This window comes from Giraffa tippelskirchi, chromosome 4 (genome assembly GCF_054371585.1).
Source record: "Giraffa tippelskirchi isolate mGirTip1 chromosome 4, T2T-mGirTip1v1.2.pri, whole genome shotgun sequence".
NCBI lineage: Eukaryota > Metazoa > Chordata > Mammalia > Artiodactyla > Giraffidae > Giraffa > Giraffa tippelskirchi.
The window spans coordinates 109,867,283-109,886,452 of NC_137278.1; positions in this window are offsets into that span (position 1 = coordinate 109,867,283).

Here is a 19,170-nt window from a genome sequence, read left to right on the forward strand (position 1 = left end):
TCCAAGAGGGCTTATGCCATACCCAGGTCTGCTGTACCCAGAGCCCCTGCCCCGGCAGCAGTCCACTGACCTGAACCTGCGCAAGAGACACTCAGACACAGTTCTGGCTCAGTCTCTGTGGGGTCTCTGGGTCCTGGTGCTCACAAGGTATGTTTGAGCCCTCAGTGTTTCTGGCAGGTATGGGGTTTGATTCCAAACGCTATTTCGCCCCCTTCTACTGTCTTGCTGAGGCTTCTCCTTTGCCGTTGGGTGTGGGGCATCTTCTCAAAGTTGCTCCAGCACCACGCAGCCACCACTCCATAAAATTTCATTTTATTTTATGAGTAATTTAGGTCTCATAGTCTCAGTTCATCTATATTTTGGAAGGTTTTCAAACTATCTTCAGTAAGAGCTATATGAGGTTGGAAATTGAAACCATGTAGAAATAGTAAAAGAATTCCAACCAACCTTTACCTGTCAAATCAAGCCTTTTATTCATATTTATTGAGTGTCTAGAACATTCACAGTGGAGAAAACTACTTATCATTCTCATGAGCTCCCTGTCTTGCACATTGTAGGCACCTAATAAAATGTTCTTTTTTTTTTTTTTCAATTGAAGTTTATGACCAAGATTTTCACAGTGAAGATTCCTTCTAAAATATTCTCTAAATCTCTCCTTTTAAGAATATATACCCAGTCAGAGTGGAGAAGTAGCAATTGCTGAGCTTTGTAGCAGCCAAAAGTGAACTTCATCCCTAGGTCTAATGACAGCTTCTTGGAGGCAGTTCATGTGTGCTTCTCTTCTCTCTCTTTTTAAAGACAATCCCTAGGTCTGGATCCACTGCTGATTTTGCAGTTTTTACCAGTTAGGTCATATTGAGAATGATGATAGCATTAAAAATGAAGTGTTGGATTCTTTTTTATCCTTTGCCACAAATCAGTAGAAAAGGAAGAGAAGAGGAGGTGGTCCATTACTGTTGTTCTACAGCACTGAACTCATGGCTTTTTAAGAAATGGTGTGAAAGTTGTAAACATTGTATAAAAAATTCTTTGTCTACAGTGAAATTGTTACAGATGAAGAGAATGAGTGCTTTTTGAAGTAATAATGCATCAAATTATATCCAAAGAAGAATTAAATGAGAGATGTTTTGTCATTCTACATGCTATTCACTAATATGAGATTCAAGTTTTTTCACATTGGTCAGACAGCCACTTTCACTGCCATTAAATTATGTTCCACTTTCAGTGTCACATAATTAACCATTGTTTTGAGTCTTGATATAGGAAAAAATGAGGCTACTACACTTCTTTGTTTCTGAAATAATTAATAATTTTAGATTTATCACTGAAATTATAAATATTTCTGAATGAGCTTTTACAAAGGCACGATGTAGGCATCTCATCATTTCGTGTCACCCTGCTTCTCTCAGCTTTAACCATTTATAGCTTCTATTTGGACATTTACTGTCATGTCCTTCACTTGCTCAACTTGAGTCTTGTCATAGGATTAGCAATACTAAAGCTTTCAGTCGCCTGGGACTAGAGTCAAACAGATTGACTGAATTATCTGTTGGCTTAATTCCCCACTTATGCTCACATGGAAAGGGAATAACAATATATGTGAAAGTTCTCTTACATATACTCCAGTACAAGCTGGACTTTCCTGGTGGCTCAGATGGTAAAGAGTCAGCCTGCAGTGCAGGAGACCTGGGTTTGATCCATGAATTGGGAAGATCCCCTGGAGAAGGGAATGGCTACCCACTCCTGTATTCTTGCCTGGACAATTCCATGTACAGAGGAGCCTGGTGGACTGCAGTCCATGGGGTCACAAAGAGTCAGACACCACTGATTGACTAACACTTTCACTTTCCAGTAGAAGCTATGGCTATTACCAGTTCCCTATACTGGATTATTATGGTGACCTTCATTCTTAAAAAACTACTTTACCTTGTCTTTCTCTTCCATGGTCTCTACAGCCCAGATTGTGAGGTTAATTGAACATATAATTCTTACATACTAAAACTTAGATAGCTTCAGAAAACAAGCTTTTTAATCACGGTTTCATGTTCCTTGCTGCTACTAAGAGGAGGAAGGCAAAGTTATTAACTAGTATTAGTGCTACTTTATGAAAATCCTAGAAAAATGTTAATGTTCCTTTTGGCTGTGCTTCCAATGAATGAATCGTTTATGTGAAATTGCTCATGAGGTTTTTTTCCCTCCACTTTGGAAAGAAGTGTTGCCAGAATCATGTTCCTTGTAATATTGTGACTTTGCCCCTGATTTTGCACTAAATTCAAAGATATAATCAGGTAGTGTTGGGTGAAAATTGTTGACATGGATATAGAATCCTTTATCAAAATATTTAAATATAATATTCTAAGTTACAAGTTTCTTTCCTGAATTAAAAGAAAACAAAAACCTAATGGTTTAATTTTCCCTTTTCTTTCAGTTAGCCATGAAGGTAGGACTACAGATAAACCTTTTCATACAGATGTATACCTCACCTCATCTTGGTATTTCTAAGCCTGTTTTATCCTGAAGTTTGTTTTACTCAGTCTTTTTCTTTTCCCAGAGATGATTTCAGAAATTGAATTAGATATCTTATATCACAGTTAATAATTTCCGGTTAATGTTTCCTAATAAGGCTCTTCTAAAATAAAATGAAATACTCATATTAACACATATGCTAATTTAATATATTAATATGTGATATATAAATATATATATTAATTTAACATATGCTGCATATATTTTGACCTCTTTGCTCGCCTGTATCTACCATGTACCAGCTATGGCTAGGCATGTGAGGGGTACAAAGCCCTCTGCCTTTATTTGGTGGGAGTTGTAATCTCCTTATTGAGAAACTATTGGATAATAACATTAATGGGTTGAAATAATAAGTCAAATTAGAAATCCTTTTAAGACATACTGAAAGATTAAAACTACTTTAATGATCTTCATGCTGCTGCTGCTGCTGCTAAGTCGCTTCAGTCGTGTCCGACTCTGTGTGACCCCATAGACGACAGCTCACCAGGCTCCGCCGTCCCTAGGATTCTCCAGGCAAGAATACTGGAGTGGGTTGCCATTTCCTTCTCCAGTGCATGAAAGGGAAAAGTGAAAGTGAAGTCGCTCAGTCGTGTCCGACTCCTAGCGACCCCATGGACTGTAGCCCACTAGGCTCCTCTGTCCATGAGATTTTCCAGGCAAAGAGGACTGGAGTGGGGTGCCATGATCTTCATACATTATAGGAAAACACAGGAAAAAGCCTACAGTGCTAACTTAGAATGGACTTGGGAATAGAGATATCACCTTTGGAATCCTAGCACTGTTACTTAGCAGGCACAAATTACACTTGCCTTTCTGCATTCTCATTTTGTTTTCTTTAAAAAGATAGAGGTAATAAAAGTATCATCTTGTAGAGGTGTGTGAGGACTATGTGCTATAATGTGCACAACTACTGCCACTCAGTACACTCTTAATGCATGTTTGCCTTCTATTTTTATTACCAAAGTTATTAAAAACAAGATTTTATGGAAATTAAGTAGACTTACAAAAATTAGAAAATTATAGGATAGAATAATCTTTCAGAATGTTGACTTATATGGCTTTTGTAGTTTATGCATGCCATGCTTACTTAACTGTCAGATTTATTTTTAAACTTTCAATTCCCTCTCCTGTCTCCAGGAAGCATGTATTTTTATTTTTCCACACAGTGTGTTGTCCTGTTTATTATTCTGGACATGGGAATAAAGACGTTCTTGGAAATGTCTCGATTATCTTTGCCATTCTCTTGTTACATCCTGTGATATCGGTAAGACAGGCTCTTTCAGGAGCTGTGCAGTTTATGAGTCTGGAGTGTCATATAAAAAGGAAATATCCATAACTTTCTGTTTTATAGCTGGAGGTTATATAAAGATTCTTGGTTGACTTTCTTTTGAGATTGAGTATTTCAGTAATGGTTTAAAAGTGATATCCTGAATTATCATGTTGTTATTTTGTGTTGTTCTTAGGAGCCCTGTAGGCTGCAGTCCGTGGGGTCGCTAAGAGTCGGACACAACTGAGCGACTTCACGTTCACATTCACGTTATTTTCTTATTTGAAAGTCAAGAGCTCCTAATAACCAAAATGTAGATTTACTTTGGAAGTCTTTGAGATACACAGTATCCACCAAATCTATCCATCTGTCTTTAATGGGTACATTTCAGCTACTCTATTTAACTGTATTAACTGCATTAAAAAATTATATATATATATATATATATATATATATATATAGTAAATTTACCTCATGCCTGAAAAGATTATTTTGTCATTTAACTTCTTAACTTCACTCTTAGCTGAAGATTTTAGTTACTACTTCTTTAAGATGTAAAGAACCTTCCTGATGACTCAGATGGTAAAGAATCTGCCTGTAATTCAGGAGACATGGGTTCGATCCCTTAATTTGGAAGATCCCCTGGAGAAGGGAACGGCAACCCTCTCCAGTATTCTTGTCTGGAGAATCTCATGGACAGAGGAGCCTGGTGGGCTAGAGTCCATCTAACAAATCCTTTACATCTATTAGGTAGCCTTTTCTAGTTTACACTGCAGTAAGAAAAACCTCTGTGAAGTCAAAACTTTATTCCTTGCTCATGTTCAATGTTTTCTGAGGCTCCCTTTCATGTTTTTGTCCTGGTGGGACTCAGGCTGAAGGGCAGCCCTTATTGAGGCCGTGCCAAGAGGTTAGCAGACCAGACGAAAGAGATTGTGAGACCACATGCTGGCTCTTACATCTTCTGCTTTCAAGAGGCCCATGTCTCATCTCTCTCCCACTCACGTTTCATGAGCCATAAGTCACGTGGCCATGCTTGAGAATGATGTGATGGGAAGTATGGCTCCCTGCAACAATGGGCCTAGTTTGTGGGGGAGGAGAGCAGCAAGAATGTTGAGACAAAATTATAGTCTACCATACTGTGTCAGTAGTGCTATCATTACATGTTGAAATGTCCCTTCCTCTCCCTAATTTGAAAACATCATATATTTACTTTTCAGCTATATATTTAATAGTAACTATTATATATTCCACATAGTTAATAATTCTAAGCACTTTCATTTTTAATTCCCATTTTTGATCAGCAGAAGTATTTATCAGAACCAACTATATGCTAGGATTGTAGTAGTTGCTTTATAAATGTTATCTAGCTCTACACAAAGAAATGAAAATGGATTAAAAAGAAAAGGAGGCCCAGAAGGGTTACAAAATTTGCCAAAACTTGTGTAACTTAAAATGGCAGAGCTGTGATCTCAGATCTTAGTTTTTGACTGACCTAGGGATTTATGTAGGACCAGTGGTCTTCAACTTCCAGGAAGCCATTTATTTCATAGGAAATTAAACTGTGCTAATGGAAATGAGTGTGAAGCTGTAAATGTGGTCCTCTGACTCTTAGGTAACTGGTTAAATAAAATCATTCCTGGTGGCCAGTATAGCTGAAGTTGAGAAATGGGCTCTTAATGGATTAAATGCCATTGTTTTGGTTATCTACTATGTTCAAATGAACAAATATTAATTTACCCTGTTGTGGATATTCACCACTCTACTAACAAATATGCAGGAGTTAAAGTAAGGTTGTTTACTGATGAAGACTGTCTCATTTTAAAAACATTTTGGGATTATATTCCAGTTTGATTCTAGAGGAATCAATGACTTTTTTTCTTGTAAAGTAGTCCATCTGCCCAGAACTGCTATTTTTCTGGATTCTAAAACACTGTCGCATGACTTCTGCTTGAAGTTATACTTAGTATGCAGCAGTTTCCTGTTTGCAGCAGAAGCCCAAAGAGTGAATTGAAAGTGTCCTCTCTGTTTGTATATAATTAATGATAAGTGCTTCTTTCCCAGGATCAGTTATAAATCCAAGGGAGCTGGAACCTTTCTAGTGGTGATTTGAACATCCTAGCCTGTTGAACATTGTGAACATCAGAAGATTTCTGGGATAGAATATGTTTAATGTTTTGAATTTCTGTTAAAACAACATTAAATCCGGATATGGCAAGAGATACCCATGTGTATGAGGAAAGCAACATCTTTTGAGTCATTGAGTAGCCATGTAAAAAAGAAATTTTGTTTTGATTCTTGTTCCAAAATAATTTTCCTCTTGTCAGGACTTCAGTTACACTTTCAGGTGGAGATCATTTTTGTGCTGAGAAAGTATCTTGGCCTGGCTCCCACTGTCCTGAATGGAATCAGAGTGGGCAGATGGGTTTCTGGGGAACCACAGAGCAGCATGCAAGTTTACTTTGGATTCTGGGGTTCTTGCCGTACGTGCAAATTTCAAAGTGAAACATTAACCTGTCTTAGCATCTCTAAGCCTTTACTGTTGATCTTGGCTGTTGTTTAGTGACAGTTGTGCTAGCAGCAGCTGGATAGTTTGCAAAGCTATCTGTAGCCTTGTTTTTAATATTCCTCTAGCTGTCAGTAAGTTGGACTTCAAAGCTATCATTATGAAGAAGTTGTGTTGAAAATGAATTCTGTTTTAGACGAAATTCTTGGTCAAAGCAAGGGAAATATTATCATATAACTTTTCCAGTGTTGACTTATGGGATATGAGTATGAACCCAGGACAACATGGGGCTTAGAGAGACTGAAAGGAAGGTAGAAGGTCATGGTGTTGGGTCACTAGTGGGGCACAGTTTTTTACCAAGCTTAAGTGTGATTCAAGAACCTGGGTATACTAGGAGTTAGTTCTGAGTGATAATGTTTTTCCAGGCAAGTGAATTTCCAGGAAACTAAGTAATGTTAAGCTCTGACCATTTTAAGAGTAAAAGAAAACCCAGCCTCCTATGGCTGTCTCTCTGACTGAGGCCATAATCTTACCCCAGGTTTCAGGTTAGGTTGCTAAGCATTAGCAGAGATGGAAGACACTAGACAGTTCCAGAAGAGGTATCCTGCAACAGATTCTATAGGCTTCCCCAGGAAGCGAGAATGTCTAGTTACAACTCTGCAAGAAGTCCTCCCCCACCGCCCGTTGAAGTACAGGTCAGCAGGAAGTATATATTAGCAGGAAGTATAGGTATCCAGCAAGTGGCCGGTGTTTACCAGTGTAGGGTGGGGATGGAGGACTCATTCAAAGCCAAGTGCTAATCCACAAAGAGTGCTTCATGTATATTAGAGGGATTTCTGTGTGTCCAACACTGAATGCATTTCACAGTAGGGCCCTTGTCCCAGACGAGTTCAAAATCATAGGCATGGTCATGAATCAGGGAAACTTTAGGGGAAATGTGGCAGTAGCCCACATCTTTTTGCAGCTGCTGTAGGAGTATCAGTAAGAATGCCTCCCTGTGCTTGGATGTTGGGTGATGCAAGAAAGCAACAGGGTGAACCAGGACCTTAGATGATATGAGGAGCACCACCTCTTGGAAGTTGACCCTAGGACTGTAGGAGAGCACTGCTGAGGTACTGACCATCTAAATCAAGGTTGATCCCACCACAGAACCCGAAAGGCAGTGTTTGCAGGGACCCCTGCTGTGATTGGTTGCCATGGCCACAAAGCGCACACTGACTCGGGGGACTTCCCTGGTGGTCTAGCGGTTGGGAGTTCTCCTGCCAACGCAGAGTACGTGGGTTTGATCCGAGAAGACCCCACATGCCTCAGGGCAACTAGACCCGTGCACCACAACTACTGAGCCTGAGTAGAGTGCAACGCGCCTTTTCTGCAGCAAGAAAAACCACCAGAATAACAACCCCGGGCGCCACAGTTAGAGAGAGCCCTCATGGAGTAACAAAGACCCAGCACAGTCAAAAATAAAACAGTGAATGAATAAAATTAATAAAAGGAGAAACTCTCTGTTGTCTTCAATTAAAAAAAAAAAGAATACACTGACTCTGTACTAGATTTAGCAGGCAGATACCAGGCATGTCTATAGATCATCTCATAAGGTAGATCCTAAAAACAATATGAATAAGCAAAACAATTTACCATTTAAAAAATAAAAGCTGATAGGAAATTATGTTAGTTCAGTGCCTAGTGCTCTCACTAGTCAACTGATTTTCCTTTGACTGTACTGATCTCTGCTAGGTTGTTGTATGTTAAGAGAACATTATACAGTGACACTGTTAATAATTCCATTTGAATTCAAATTCACTTCAAAAAGAGATATATATATATTTTTCAGATGAAGAAATGGAGTATTTGAAAATATCTTACATTGATGATGATGTTTTGTCCAGAATGCTTACAGTTTTACCTGCATAATAGTGGAATTACATGAAGGTAGTGATGGAACTGGATGATTCAAAAGAGAGAAGAGTGAAGGAGATAGAACAAACCACAGATTCTAGAAACCTCAGTGCACGATTTCCCCTTACTCTAGTAGGAACATTCACAGTCGTTGCACAAAGTCATGAGGCTTAGTCAGATTAACAGAACAGTGGAAGAACAACAATCTTAGAAAATTTTTAAAATTCTGTTTCAGTGGTATGTTTTTCAAAATTGGCAGCTTACGCACATATTGACATTTTAAACTCAGTTATATCAACTTCATACTTTACTTTGAGAAATCCTATGCTATACCTTGCAGAAACCTGCAATTACATAGAAAATTATTTTGACACCACTTTGGGAATTCCAGTGTCTCTCACCAAAGAAGGAGTGATTGAAGATCGTGATAATTCAGCAACACCCTAAAGATCATCTGTTTCTATCCGCTGTACTGCAGCTATCAACTCTTGACCTTTCAGACATTCAATCCACGTTCTTTGAACTCTCTTATCATGGAAAATGTTCAAAAGATTCCACATATAAACAGGGATAATTGCTACAAAGTTCTTAATCAACAGAACTCTTTCTCCTTAAAGTTCCACTCATTTCTTCAAATTCTTTTTTCTTAAATGCACAGTTTTTGGCAAATTGACTATTGCTCACTGTGGGCATGACTGTTTTACTTTTAGTGTCACACATCTTTAGAAACTATTCATGTTGAAACAATATGCATCTTGCCTCTGCATTTCCATGATGCCATTTATTGAATGCTCATTAGATTATTCACGATACTGCATTATCCATTGTTCTTTTCCTGAATACTGACTTCTGGTGGCTCCCTCGGTGGTTATTCCTATAAACGCTAATAACCATGAATGGGCATCTTGCTCAGAATATGGCGGAAAATGTGAACCATAATTTGTTTCCTATTTACTATTTAAATTACTATCTTGAGTGTGAACTTATCCATCTTTGTTATGTCTTTTCATGAATTCTTTAGGCCATAGTCAGTGTATTCCTAGATTGTGATTATTTTTAATGTAGACTGTGTCCTTGCCTTATCCACAAGGCCGTCCCTAAGGCAGGGATGATGAAAACTTCGACAGAGAGAGAAGTTGCCTCTTCATGCAAAGAATATGTCTCCTTTGTCCATACAGCTTAGGACTGGACTGGGGAAGCACCTCAGTAGGCACTAAGAGAGGATATTTATCACAGTGACTTATGAGCATTAGGGAAAAAGGCCTTTGAGAAGATGGATACGACCACCACTAGAGAACATTCAGCATGGGACCTGCAAATGGGGATTGATGGCAGTCCTGGATGCAGTGGGTAAGGAGCCCACAGAATAAAGGATGCACGCTGCCACCCCTGCTACCCTTGAGTGCCATGGACCAGCAGTGTCACATAGTTGGAACATGGGTGAACTGATGGATGAGCCCATGGAGCTCAAAGTACCCTAGACCTTTGGTTGCCCACATTCTGAATTTGCCCTCCATCCAACATAAGTAAACATTATTCAAAATCAGTTATGTGTGCACAACTTTTATGACCTAATCTTGTGCAACCTTATGAAAGAAATAGTGCGCTGACCAGTATGAGGGATTCCTAGCCAGGCTACTCTCCTGGAATGAGGGCAAGGTCACTAAGTCTTGAAATAGGTGTGGGTCCTTCAGTAAAGCATTTCAGAAGACCTCAAATGGAGGAAAGAGGCATAGTTCCCGTGAGGTTCTGGTCTGAGTTTGAGGGTCCATACCTTCCTAGCACTGTAGACCCTGGCTGGCTCCAGGCACTAGAGAGGGACTTTTTAAGAAAATTTCAGTGTTTAGTTATGCAAGAGGAGTAAGTTCTAGAAATTTGCTATACAACATATTATTAACCTATAGTTAATAATACTGTATTGCACGCTTAACATTTGTCAAGAGGATAGATCTCACATTAAGTGTTCTTACCACACACACACTTGCACACACATACAAAAGAGGAAGGAAACTTTGAGAAGTGATGGATATGTCTGTTACTTTGTGGTGATGGCTTTCTGGTTTATGCATATATCCAGGCTCATGAAGCTATGTATATTAGGCATGTATAGTTTCTTTGTATATCAATTATACCTCAATAAAATTATTTTAAGAACAGAAGAAAATTTCAAAGAAGGCACTTCAGATGTGGGAGTGCCTGAATCCTGGTGCCCAGGGCGGGGACCTCACTTGCCTGTTTGTAAAAGGTGGTACTGCCCATTAGAGCTGTTTAGTTATGTAAACAGTTTTCTTCCCAGTTCTGAGTCATCTTATCTTGTCCGTTACAATCTCTTCAAATAGTCCCACAAGAGGATGAATGCTTCCTGGAGTATAACAACATTGTAGATGCCGCTTTTTTATATGTGTGACCATCTGCATGCAGGCACTGTCGTTCCTAATTAACCTGTACATACTGGCATCTTCATTGTTTATACGTTTGCTTGGCATTCATGCCCTAAGTAATACAGCCTGCTCAAAATCAATAAAATCACCCCAATTGTCCCTCATCAAATGCAAATGTTGGATAGGCCATCATTGTTATTTTGGTATATGTTTTAAGACCCACCCAGAGGACCCTGGGCATTTTGTTACTGGGACTAGTCATTGGTTATTTTGAAAGGAAGATTCATATCTGTTTAGGGATTTAAAGACAAATTTAATACTGAGGTGTTTTAAGATCCCTTTAATCAAGTTGCAAAAGAGAATTTAACTTCATTTAAGTTGCTATTTAGTTGATTTGAAATGAGATTAGTTTTCTTCATTTCATGGGATTTAAAAAAAAGACTTTTATTAAATTGGTTTTACACTGTTTTTAAATCTAATAAAATAGTGTTGTTAGCTGTTGGGAAGGAAGAAATTTTCTTCTACTCTTCTAGGTTCTTCTGGTTGGCCTAGGAATTAAATTGACATGAGACAGATCCATACGAGAACATCCATCAAATGTTTAATAGCATGTATACATGGGAGAGACCCAGGAAGAGTAATTAGGCAAAATGGCCAAACCCCTCACCTTAAATGCCATTTCAACTAAAGCCAAAAGAGAATGTTAGGGGTTGTGGCTTGGGACTTCAAAGGAGAGGAAGGCAGTTCATATGGAGATGGAAAAGCAAATGTTTGGTAAACAAATGTTGGCTGGTCCACGCAGAGGCAACTGGACACAGAAGGGAATTTTAACAAGAAGACTTTGGTAGATTCCTCCTGGTCTACCACACATAGTTCATACTCTAGTTATTTATAGTATTAGTTCCTTTCCTGAAATAAGTTCTTAATGTGCATTCTTTAGGTAGGTAGGGGGAATGCCACAGGGTCTTCTTGAGTCTCTTGGGCCTTGATTATTTTCAGCTCAAGATAATCCTCATGCAAGAGACACATTTTGGGGTGGCAAATTTTGCTCTCCCACATGGCATTATTGCATTTTATTCTGCTTTAACTATTTTATCATCTTATAAAAGATCTCTACCTCTGAATTAGCTAATGGACCTCTCATTTACAAATGGAATGAGTAGGTACATAAATTTGTGTATTCATGTCAATGTATAAGTGACATTTGTGAAAGCAAGTCTGGGTCATTGTTTTGGAAGCTATCCCAGTTCATGTAACATATACCTCATCCAGGAAGTATCTGCATACATATGCATCTGCAAGCCAGTCCTCCACATGCCCTCTTGTAAAATCTCTTAATGGTATGTTCTCAATTATCCTAGGTTAGGAAACCTGCTTAAAAGTTTTTGTGAACATAAAACATTATGAAGGCTATTAAATTAAACAAACTGGTGTTTGGAAAGTGGAAATCCCCAGAAATTCTAATATTTTAAACAGTCTTCTTTATTCACATCTTGTTGGAAGAGCCTTCCTTCACCCTGAGCTGAAGGAAGACTTCGGACAACAGTCTTGCTGCCAGACCTGAATTCTTTAGTCTCCAAGGTTCTTTGACCTTTCTGAGACCCTCAGCCACAAATCTCTTTTCCAGCCACCTTAGCCTCAGCTCTGTGCTCCTTTAGATGTCAGTGTCAGCTGCTTAACCCATGACTCAGATTGTTCACTGATCAGACTGTTAAGAACTAATTGTGGAAGGGTCTATAGTACATAGGTATCATGACAATTACTCGGGCTATGAAGATAAATAATGTATTTCAAAGTGGTGCCTTTGAAGATCACATTCTGCTGCAGGAGAAGTCCAGTTACAAAAAAAGGTGATGGGTGCTGTGGAGACTTTTAAAAATATAGACGCAACAGCAGCTGACTGTGTTTCAGGCATTCAGTTAAGATGGTTTTTAAGCAAAGTCAGGAAGCAAAGAAGAAAAGAGCCATGCAAATAAAAGGAGTGACATGACCCAAGGCATGCAGTTCTGAAAGAACGTAGAGTATTGGAAGGACAGTACAGATGGAGCCGAGAGTTCATGTGAGAGCTGCTAAGAACTGATTACCAGTGGAAGAAAGTAAGAACTGACTACAGTGGAAGAAAAGGAAATTCAAGATAGGCACACAGACTGAAAATAGAAGGAAGGCCAACAGTGAAATCTGATGAAACTGACTAGATAGGAAGAGGATACCAAGACCAAAGAAGGAGATAAGAGGAAGAACCAGGAGAAGAATGCAACATAGAAATAAGAGAAAAATGTAATGGGAGAGGAAAGAATCACTGATGAACTTTAAAGGAAGGACATGAAACCAAATGAGATGTACAGTGTGTTTTGAGTGTCCAAGCTGGATCTGTTTTAGCTGACTGGTTGACGAGAAATGGCCATAGTTTGAGAAATTTAAGCGATGTGAGAAAAAGGAGACGTTGAGTGGTCAAATTTGTTGAAGGAGAACAGAGAGCAAAGGAGTGGAAACTGAAGCCTTATCCAGACAGGCTACTTTTTGCTTCTAGATAGAAAAACTTAGATCACATTTATCACACAAGGGAGAAGAGCTAGAAGAAAGGAAGATGGTGAAGATACAGGAAATAGAAGAGATGGTAATTACTTTTAAAGGAGGTGTGGAAAATCTGTCAATTCCTTTTACACATCAACACCACCATTTTCTCTTGCTCCATTTCCTTTCCAAGTGAAACTAAACTCCCCTTTTGGCACAATTCTAATCCACCAACAAAGAAATAGAAAGCTATTCCTTTTATCTCCGTCTCAGAACCTGGCTCAGCATTTCTGAGCCAGCCCTTTCATTCCCAAGTTATCATGGCCTCATACATATTCATCAACTCACTGTCTAAAATGGATAATGGCCAAGAGAATGTTTTTAACATTCAAAGAGAATGGTTTTTTGTATAAAAAACATATTGATAGAGCCTAAGAAAAAACAGAATAGCCACATGGCCTTAGAACAAATGCCTTAGCGCTCTAAGTTTCAGTCTCCTGCTTTTTTTAAAAAATATATATTTTTAGAGAAGTTTCAGGTTTCTAGTAAAGTTGGGGCAGGCGCAGAATTTGGCTCTGTACCCCTGACCCATAGTCTCCCTCATGATTAGCATCACTCACCAGAATAGTACACTTTTTACCAAAGGTAAAGCCACATTAGATAGAACATGATAATCATCCAGAGTCCTTGATTTACTGAAGGGTTGACTCTTGATGTTGCATGTCCAATGGGTCTGAAAAAGGGTACAATGACATATATTCATTGCTATACTATCATATCATGTATATTAATTGCCCTAAAATCCCTCTGTGCTTTGTCTGTTCATCTGCCTTTCCTTTAATTCCATGAAACCACTGATCTTTCTATTGTCTATCTAGTTTTTCTTTTTCCAGATTGTCCTATTGCTGAAATCATACAGTATATACCATTCTCAGATGGGCTTCTTTCACTTAGTAATATTTGATTAAGTTTCCTTCATGTCTTTCATGGCTTGATAGCTCATTTTCTCTTCTTTCCTTTTTTTTTTAAATAGAAGCATAGTTGCTTTACAAGCTTGTATTAGTTTCTTCTGTCCAGCAAAGTAAATAAGTTATACATACACACACACACACACACACACGTATATATATATCCATCCCAGACTTTTTATATTTTTCTTCCCATTTAGGTCACCACAGGATAGCTAATTTTCTTAAAATGCTGAATAATACTCCATTGTCTAAATGTACCACAGTTTATTTATCCATTTATTTGCTGAAGTACATCTTGGTTGCTTCCAACTTTTGTCAATTGTGAATTAAGCTTTTGCAAAAATTCCATGTGCAAGTTTATGGGTGGACATAAATTTTCAACTACTTTGGGTAAATACCAAGGAGAGTGATTGGTGATTGCATGGTAATAATATGTTTAGTTTATTTAAAAATTATATTTACTTGGAGGACAATTGCTTTACGATACTATGTTGGTTTCTGCCATACAGCAACATGAATCAGCCATAAGTATAGATATAGCCCCTCCCTCTCGAGGCTCCCTCCCACCTGGTCTGTTTAATTTTATAAAACTGCCAAATTGTCTTTCATAGTGGCTGTACAATTTTGTATTTGCACCAGTAGGGCATGAGAGTTTCTGTTACTCCATATCCTAACATTTGGGTGTATTACTGTTTCAGACTTTGGGCATTCTAACAGGCATGTGGTAGTATCTTGTTTTAATTTGCATTGCCCTGATGACATATTTGTGGAACATCTTCTCATATGCTTGTCACCCATATATTCTTTAGTGAAATGCCTCTTAAGATCTTCCCCCCACTTTTTGTTTTCTTTATGACTTTTGTTTTAAAGTCTATTTTGTCTGATATGAATATAGCTAATCTCACTTTCTTGTTTCTATTTGCATGAAATATCTTTTACTGTCCCCTCACTTTGAAGTTGTGTCTTGAGTCTCTTTCAGGCAGCATGTCGTAGGTTCTTGTTTTTTAATCCAATCTGCCACTTTATGTATTTTGATCCACTTTTAAAAATTGCGTAGTTTTTTTTATTATTGAGTTTTAAGAATTCTTTGTGTATTTTGGGTAGCAGCCATTCATCAAGTGTGTCTTTTGCAGTACTTCCTCCCCCCAGCCCCTGGCTGTGGCTTGTTTTCTTCACAGAGTAGTCTTTCTTTAATTTTAATGAAGTCCAGCTTATCATCGATTTCTGAGTCAAGCCTTTGGTTTTGTATCTTAAAATATGCATCACCATACTCAAGGTCATCTAGGTTTTCTCCTGTGTTGTCTTCTAGGAATTTTATAGTTTTGTGTTTCACATTTATGATTGTGGTCCATTTTTAGTTAATTTTGTGATGGGCATAAGGTATGCCTCCTCTTATGCTTAAAAATGATAACTTTGTATAGCTTCTATCTAAGATGTATTCCAGATAAAAATTTAAGGATACTAAAATTAAGCAATTAATCATTTTATGAAAAGAGATGAAATGACTAGTAGGAAGTATGATGGAAAGTTGGGGGTTACATGCATAGGTTCCAATCTTGGCTTCTCATATGGTAACTTTGTGTCTTCTACCTAAGTTTCTTGAACGAAGTCTGTTTTGACGTCTTCATAGTGGGTACCTATAGTTTCCTACAGGATTGTTGTGAGAACCACATGTGATGATCTGGGTAAAAAAGCCAGCACAAATATGGCACATGATGGGTGCCTAATGAATACCTGCGATTCTCTTCTTCCTCAAGTTAATTTTGCTCAATGGCAATGTCTTTTCTGTAAGAAAATGCTAATAGCAGACATTAAATGAAAATTTCTTGTGAGCAAGGCATTGTTTTAAGTCTTTTACATAAATTAATATATCTAATTTTCTTTAAAAAACTCTTAGAGGTAGGTAGGTATTATTTTCATTACCATCTCATGGTTGAGGAAACAGGCATAGAGATGTTAAATAATTTGCTAGGGTCACTCATATAGTAATGAACTAAGCCCAGACTGAAATCCAGGCAAGTCAACTCCAGAACCTGTATTTTAAACTTCTACATATTGTTGCTGCTTATTTATGAAATAATTCTTTTCAAATATGTTTTTGATATAAATTACATTTGATATAAGGCTTAGCAGTAAATGGCTTCCAAGCTTTCAAATATTATTTCTAATACAACTTCAGACATATGTAAAATGCCCAGTTTGTCATTAATAACTAACAGAAGAAAACAGATCTCAAAGCAGTCATGCCATCTGTCAGAAGCATTTCCTGATAGTGCAGTAGTTGCTGTATTTGAAAAGAGGAATGTTGATCTGTTTTGTATGGTTAGCCAGATAACTACTTCAACATCTGAGACTTTTTTTGTACATTTCCTTGACTGCAAGAATAAAGAGTATATTCATAAAAGAAAAGTAACAGGAGTGTTTGAACAGACAATTCTGATTATGGGTTAATAAACACGAATTACTGCACTTTTATAAATTAGTAAAGGGAAATGTAAATCATTAGAATAATTTAGTAATAATCTCAACTGAAATGGTTTATTTTTATAATTAGGGTCTTTGATGCCAGAATTTCAAATATACTGCCATTATAGAAACTTAGATGTTTCAACAAGAAAGTGATTTTTACAAGTTAAAATGATGACTATAAGACATTGAGTGTATCCTATACTGATTTTTCCCAAACAACCTGGTAGTGAATATTATTAATTAAAAAACTGTCAGTTCTTATTTCAAGATAGTAACCTCTCATCAGTACATCTAGTGAAATGAATGTTTGACCAATAACTAGGATATTCTGGTTAATTTCTTTTGAAAAAATGAAATTAAAGAAATGAATAAGAAGGAGAAATTGTCTTTTTAAAGAAGTTGCTAAGTTTGAATCTGGGTATGTTTTATTGAGAAATGCCAGTAGGAATATGAAAAGAGAAGACATAAGAAACCTGCTTATGCTAAACTTTTAGATTTTCTTTGTTATCAAAATATTATGAGCCTAGGAGCAATGGGCTTTCTCTAGTTTATAAGAAAGAATATTGGCATTGAGGACAACATTTATAGGAGTGGAGAAATCAGAAATGAGAAATCAGAAATGGACTGTAGCCTACCAGGTTCCTCTGTCCGTGGGATTCTCCAGGCAAGAATACTGGAGTGGTTGCCATTTCTTTCTCCAGGAGATCTTCCCCACCCAGGGATCGAACATGGGTCTCCCACATTGTAGACAGACACTTTACCGTCTGAGCCACCAGGGAAGCCTTTCTAAAAAATCCCTGTAAGAGGAGAGTAAATTGTCAGTTTGCAGTCTTAGAGATGGAGCAGTTCTGAATGAAGTGAGGTCTCTGCTGAAGTAGCCTTGGACTTGGATGTCACTGGGATTGACTGAGCATGTCAAAGAAGTGGGCCAGTCAATAAACTGTCCTCCCGAGTAACCAGGAGAGTGTTATTTAGTAGGAACTTTGGATTGGAAAAGGCCCTGATACTGGGAAAGATTGAAGGCAGGAGGAGAAGGGGACGACAGAGGATGGGATGGTTGAATGGCATCACCCACTTGATGGACATGACTTTAAGCAATCTCCAGAAGTTGGTGATGGATAGGGAAGCCTGGCATGCTGCAGTCCATGGGATCACAGAGGTGGACGTGACTGAGCAGCTGAACTGTAATGAACTTCCCTGAACTACTTAGGAACTCTTGATAAATAGACAGAGAAAGTTGAATTTGACTTAGAGGTGTCTTGCCTTAACAGTTGCCAAGAGCTTCAGATCTGAGTAGTTACTGATAGCCTAGCAATCACACCTGTACCCCTTCTGGAGCCTGTCTACTCTTCCTTGCTGTTATATATGAAGCATTTGGATTTAGGTTATACCAGGATATGATAAAGTATGAAAAATTAACACTATATATTCAACATTGGTACCTATTAATAATATGTATCATTCTTTTATGTTGTACCGGGCACTGTGCTAAGGGCTTTGCATGATAATCTTCTTTAGACCTTGCCTCAACCCTGAATTTGATATCATTAGCTCTATTTACAGATGAGAATTCTGGGACTTGGAGAGGTTGTGTAATTTGCTCCAGGTGACATTGCTAATAACAAGGGGCAAAACTAGTATTCCAACTTGGGTATGTCTAATCTCTTAAGTTACACTGATTCTGTGAAGGCTTTTCAAAACTTTGAATGTTTTGTACTGTGAGCAACAGATGATAAAAACACAAAGATGATTTCAAAATAATAGAAGAAATTAAGTTTGAAATCATTTAATTAGGAAAAATCAGCCACTAACCACCAACCAATTGTTTTTATTCATGAATCTCTGATTTTGACTGTGCCTGTCACTCCTTTTATGAATATATGTCTTTCTATAAGGGGATATCAGAATCAAATCCTTGCTCAGGTTAATGATAAATTGTGTTAACGCTGATATTGACTTCACTGAGCAAAATCAGTAAGGAGATTCTAGCAATTTTTATACTGAAACCTAAACTGAGGTTTTTTAGGGGGAAGGGGTCTATCCTTTTAAATTTCAGTTCTTCTTGGTTTGAGAGTTTCTATTTCAATGGGCAAACTCACAGTTACATGAGAAACTGTTTTAAAAGGAAAATCCTTGATGGTTCAAGCAGTTGGAATCTGTGTTGAATCCTTACTGAGGTTTAGGATGACTGCTGACGGCCCAAATGTGCTTGTGGGACACACATGTTACATGATAGCACCCAGACCTAGCTTAATGAACTAAACAGATCGCTGGTCTTTCCTACCAGCTGTTCCAGCCTTCTATAGTTGTTTGCGTTATGACTCTTCATGAACAACAGGTAAACTTGGACATTTCAATAGCATATATGTTACATGAAGAATTTGTAATGGTGAAAAAATAGGCTAGTTTCTGACACTCTTTCATTCCAGTATTTAATTATCCTAAACGGCAGAAACAGATGAGTTCTCCTATTGGCTACAAAGCCATCTGCTGTCATAGATATGACATCATTATGGAATATATATATCTGGTTGCCATGTAATTCAGTAATAAATAATCAGAAATTGTTTTCCCCCTAAGTGTTGATTATTTACTGTATCACATTATCAGAACTCCTTTTGCTCAAATCATCAATTTTTTGTT